Here is a 6455-nt window from a genome sequence, read left to right as displayed (position 1 = left end):
ACAAAAAGAAAGCTCATGACCAAATGACTTCACTAGTGAATTATACCAAAAATTTAAGAAGAGTTAACACCAATTCTTCTCAACACTCTTCCAAAAAGTGAAGGACCACTTTGTAACTAATTCTATGAGGCTAGCATTACGTTGATATCAAAGCCAGATAATGACATCATAAAATAAAGGAAAACTTTAGACCAATATTCCTGATGAGTAAAGATGTAAAATTTCTCAGCAAAATACTAGCAAACTGAATCTAGCAGTATAGTGAAGAGATTATATATATCATGACCAAGTGAGATTTGTTTCTGAAATGCAAGAGTGTTTCAACATAAGCAAACTAATCAATGTAAAATATCACATTCATAGAATGGGGAGGGAAAAATACATAATAATCTTTCTTAATGCATTAAAAAGTACTTGACAAAATCCAGCAACATTTTATGATAAAATCATTCAACAAAGATACAGAAGGGAATGTTCTCAACCAGCTAAAGGGCATATACGAAAGACCTTGTGCTAACATCATACACATTAGTGAAAAACTAAAAAGCTTTTCCCCTAAAACCAGGGACAAGACAATGATGCCCACATTCATTATTTCTATTTAACATTGTACTGTAAGTTTTAACCAGATCAATTAGGAAATAAAAGAAATAAAAGACATCCAAACTGAAAGGAAGAAGTAAAACCATTTGTTGAAATAATCTTATCTACAAAAAATCCTAAAGAATTCATGAAAAACAAACAAAAACAATTTGGAGCTAATAAACTAATTTGGTAAAGTCACACAAGACCAACACAAAAACAATTATATTTCTATAAAGAGCAATAATCAATCTAAAAATGAAATTAAGAAAACAATTCCAGCATGGCATATCCATATAATGAAATACTAGTTTGAAAAGAAAGATTGTCATATGCTATGACATAGATGTCCTGGAAAACATGATGTTAAGTGAAATAAGCCAGACACAAAAGTTCATGCATTATATGATTCAATTAATATAAAACATCCAGCATCTGTAAGTCCCTAAAGACAGAAATCAGAGCAGTGTTTGTCAGGGGTTGGAAGAAAGAGGGAAATGTGGAGTGACTATTCAATGGATACTAGATTTCTTTTGGGGGTTATACAAATGTTTTGAAATTTGAAAGTAGTGATGATTGTGCATCACGGTGATTGTACTAAATACCACTGAATTATACATGCTAAAATGGTTAATTTTATGTTATGTGAATTTTGTGTCAATAAAAAAAAGAAAGGAGGAAGAAAATTCTGTGACACATTGGTTACTTATAGCTTAGTATCAATGCAAGTGAAAGAATGCCAAGCTTTATCTTTGAAAAATTGACTAATATCAAAAGGTAATCCAAAATTTAAAAAAAGAAAAGTAAGAGATTGTCTATGGATGGGAAGAGGTAGTACAGCTGTGTTGGTAGAAACAAAAATCTCTACTACAGGCCCAGTGAGTCAATCAACAAATATTATTTGAGAATACTATGTTCACAGCATGACACTATACAGTTTAAGCAATTGAAAAGCGATAAAATTTCCTCTGCTGATCCTAGACAGGCAGAAGCCAATGCAATTGACATAAAAGAGTTTTCTGAGTCTGACTCAGACAGGGAGGTAGGTTTATAGGGGTTGAAAGGAATAATAAAAGGGAGAACCAAAATTGAAAGCCGGCGAAAACATCCAGTTAGTCATTAATCTAATGGGGGATGAACAGAAGTATGAGGTAAAGCAATTAAATGAGGGCAACCAGATGAAGTAGAGAGTTTCCATTAAAGAGGATGAATTGGTGGTATAGGGAAACATATAGATAAGACAATTAACAATATTTCTAGAGTACTTGTGGCCTTTGAGAGCTAAAGAAGATGCCACTAAAAAAAGCAACCACTTAACTTGAACAAAAAATACTCATGAAGTAGAGAATAATTTGGTGTTAAATTATACAAATTTATTTTCTAAGCACAAGAGAAATTTATAGATTAGTGTGGGACAAAGATGGGTAAGACTATTTCATATGGTAAGTTGGATTTATATTGAATCCTAAAAAAGGGCAGGAACTGGTTACAGATGTGTTGAGTAGAGACATTTCTTGCCAGTATAGAGTAGAATGAGATGGACATGGAAAGGGAGAATATATGAGATAGTGAAAATTTCATTAAGTGCAATAGTTTATATTGTGCAGAAAAAGAAACCAAGTTTGAATGTGTAGCTTGGGGCCAGGTAAAGGAAGTTCTTAAATACTAGTGTGCAGAGTATGTACACTACCTTTGATGCTATAAGCAAGGCCATAATAGGATAAAAGAAGACCAATTTAATGGTATATATAATAAATTAAAAATATGAGATATCATAATAGCGAGATGATTGGTTAGGAGGTTTTATGGTAATCCAGGGAAGATTATAACAAAGCTAGGATGATTAGACTGAGATTGAAAGATTATATGGGTGTAAAATTTAGTGACTGATTGACTAAAGGGATGAGTTAGAACTAAAAAATTCATAATGATTCTAAGGTTTGTAAGATGAGAAACTAAAAAGAGAATGGAAACACTATAAAGAGGAGTAAAAGGGAATTACTAAATATGAGACATGAACAATGAGTCCAATTGAACATTCTGAGTTTGAGATCCCAAAAGCATATAACGATGACTTCCCCTTGGGAATACATCCAGTACAGGAAGTAAAGAGATAATCCAGATCAGAATATATAGATTCGAAGGTCATTGTTTGATCATTTTTAGTACTCCCTCAAGGGGTTACAAATTTTAAAGATACTCTGGAAAATGATTTAATTCATATATTGCATCATTATTTCATGGAAAGACTTTTTGACTTTCCTTTTGCATTTGTCCATTCCTGCTAGAATGATGAAGAAACAAATACTTATTATGAGGTGGTGAGAAATTTTGTCATAAGGTATCACCTGGTGAGTAAGCTGCTTCTTCTACAGAAGTATTTCTCTACTGGGCTTCTTTCCTGTTCATGTTTAGCTCAGTCCCAAAGAGTTGGGAGAAATTTTTTGTGTAACATGATGCTTGGTGCTGTAAAAAATATAAGCCAAGCAGAAAACAAACTCAAATGTATATAATCTACTTGGATTTTAGAGAAATTTGTGCATATGTGTGTTTGGGGTCTCTGCTGGCTCCATTGTGTAAGCTGTGTAGATACCTTCATGGGGCAAACTGCCACTTCCTCTCTGAGATGCATATTGAATATGTTTGAGAAGGTTCATGTCGAATTGTAAACTGGCTCTTCTGGTAGGTGTTTTGAGAAAAATCTATTCTAATAAGGTCAGTTTTCCAATACAGAAGGTGAGATGAGACCACTGAGGACCAAAAGCAAACAAAATAAGAATCCCAACTAAACCAAATGAACCTTACACTTATGCTTTCAAAGAGAACATTTCTAGAACACTTCTGAGGACCCAGTGGCACAAGAGCATTTTTTCAAGAGAAAGAAAAAGATTGTATTTTTGGATTAAGATAAAATAATGCAAGTCTGTTAATAATATCTACCTGTATTTGCAATTCACTGTCAGAAAAAGCTACCTTTTGCTAGCAAATGATGGATGACGAGTCCAATGTTATTACTTTCTTTTTCCTTTTTATTTCTTTTCATTCTCACAAGGTCATTTGGGCCCTCACTCACCCTCATTGAATAGATGGCTTCAGAACTGTGCCAATTCAGATTAGTTTGCTGGATGCAGTTTTACATCTGATTTTCCACTGCTGTGACCAAGAGTCTCATTAGATCGTGTGAAGGTAATGGGGGTGGGAAGCAAAGTAAAAAACAGCAACTAGAAACACACAAAAAGGTAGCTCCAGCTGCACAAGCAATAATACTGGCAGGTTAGACCGAAAATAAAAGATCTAGGGAGGGACCTGAAGAAAGGGTGAGAACAGGGTGATGATAAAATAGTTCCCTATTGCTTCTTCCACCCCCTGAAAGAGCTGCTTTCTGATCAGGATGACTCAGAGAGAAATTTGGCAAAAACTACAGGTCCTGTCCAAGAGTGACCCAAAAGTTTAAAACAAACAGGCCTTCTCTTTCTTTACCCAACCTGCTGGTTCACCTAGTAATGATCTTTATTGATCTGTGGTGATGCTTACTGAGGATGTGGTAGTTTTTCACAATTTATCCTCAGGAAATTAAATTTGTATCAAGTCATTTCTTGTCACCAAGACTCAGATGCCATTCTGTAAAAAGAAGGGTCAAAAGAGATCACCTTTATGCTTTCTTCCAACTTAACATTCCATGATTTCAGAAAAGGTACAGAAAATTGTTCACTAGGAAAGGGTATTCAGGCTTGATACAATTTACCCACAAGTCACTTCTACATTTTTATTCATAGATTTTTGAAGCCATTCTTCTGATGGAAAACTCACACAGACATTTCACAACCGCTACAAGTTCCCCAACCCCACACAATTTAGATAAAACAAATACAAACACTTCTAAAACCACTGAAGCATCATGAGATGTGTTGACAATTCAACTCTCAATGTACCAGTGTTTGTTATTCCACACCTTTCTCCTTCTGCATTAATAATTTGATAGTTAAATATTTTATCTTGTCTATATTACCCTGCTTCTCCAAAAACGTTGTTAGTTTTTAAGAGGAGAATTTAATATTACCAATAATTTTAAACATTATGTTTCATTTCATAATGTTTCATAATCCTTCTTTGTCTAAGTATGGCTAGAAAAGATCCGAAAAAGCTACAAAAAATAAATCAGGGTGGTGAGCATATGGTGGTCAATTCTGCAGGCAGCCTTTTCTGAAAACAGTGGATGGCTGAGTTCAATTCAAAAGTCAGCCCCTTAAGCTTTGCCTGAGTCAATAGGCGTTTTGCTTTCAAGATAACAAGAGGGGAGGATTATGGTGAAGATAAAGAAAGCTCTTGGTCTAGTACTCTCTGCAGTACTATACTCAGAATAAATGGAAAATATATTGAAAAATATTCTGAAAGTGAAGTTTCAAACTTTCTCCAGTAAATATTCAGCAGCAATTAAACACTTGAAGTCAACATGACTCTGAGTCTGAATGGTGCTGAAGCTTAGATAACAAACTCAATATGACAAATTCTGGAAAAAAGGTTCCTGTTTGGATGTGCGAAAGAAAATCTATTAGGAATTTATTAGCCAGAATAAAAGCTGGTAAAATGTTTTTAAGATAAATTCAATAGGTGAGCTTGAAAGATGCTTTTTACAGATTCTCTGTGTTCAAGGTTTTCAGGATATTTTACGGGAAATGATGTAAGTCAAATCAATGGGGTGCTCCTTTCAAGTTCTCCAGGAAATTGTCCCTTCCTGTTTTTATTTTTTTAAACAGAATAATAAGGTGTTTTGCTTGTTTTCTACTGGTAAGAATTTGCTCCTTCTCATCTGAAACATCTTAGTTAAACTCATTCATCTGTGTTCTTGTTTTAGATCCAATTCTCTAATTTTCTGTCCACGAATGCTAAAATTGACCTTCCAATGACTGCCCACTCTTGCCAGTATCCAAATGAATAATCAACATGATAAAAAGTTATTGCTAACAATTCTAAATACTCAGAACTGTGAATGCTGGACTATTGTGGTCTGGGTCAGCATCCCAAATTCATGTTTCAGTATGTTCACTCCTATTCTTCACAGGTTACTTTCATTTCACATTTTTTCCTTGGCCTCTACCACTTGACACAAGAAGAGGGCTTAAACTGTAAGTCATGCTAGTGCACTTCTCTGACCCACAATGCCAATGGATCGGGGATGTTGTAAACCATAAATGACATGGATTTTGATTTAATCCCAATATGCATTACATGGCACTTATTATGTGATCAGTGGCAGCAGAAACAAAAAGAGACAATATCCCCCAAATAGTTGAATCATCAACAAAAAGTAAAAGACAGGCTTGAAATTTCTCTTTTGTAAATTAGGTAAGTCATTTTCTCCTAATAACTCAAAAACAGACTTAATGTATATTAGTTTTATATTTTCTTTGTAACAGAATTTCACAGATGATAAGTGCACAAAGCTTATCTTACCTGTATGAAGAATTATCTTCATATAACCTAACCATTTCTGTGGTTATAAGATATGTTTTTAAAATTTCTGTTAGCTATAGCTCCAAGCAACTCTATAATAGGTGGGTTTTTTGCATCCTTCCACACAACTGTGGTCTTAGATTCTTATGCTGAAATAATCCAGGATGAGCCCCCTGAAGCACTCATTCTGTTATGCATTTTCCTATGTTCTACACACTAATAGTATTAATTCACTTTTATATTTAATACATACTTATTGGATACCTAATATTATATTATCCAATATTTTAGTTACTAAGAATACAAGAGGGGCAGATGAAGATTGGGCCCGCAACTGGTCCTCACTTCTCCTGGTTAGGGTCAGGTACTCTTTTTTTTTTTTTTTTTTTGAGTTGGAGTCTCACTCTGTCGCCCAGACT

The sequence above is a fragment of the Carlito syrichta genome, unplaced genomic scaffold, assembly GCF_000164805.1.
Source record: "Carlito syrichta isolate Samal-C Ts95f unplaced genomic scaffold, Tarsius_syrichta-2.0.1 Scaffold289297, whole genome shotgun sequence".
NCBI classification, from domain to species: Eukaryota; Metazoa; Chordata; class Mammalia; order Primates; family Tarsiidae; genus Carlito; species Carlito syrichta.
The sequence above is the reverse complement of the archived record's forward strand: the minus strand, read 5'-3'. Positions refer to the sequence as shown.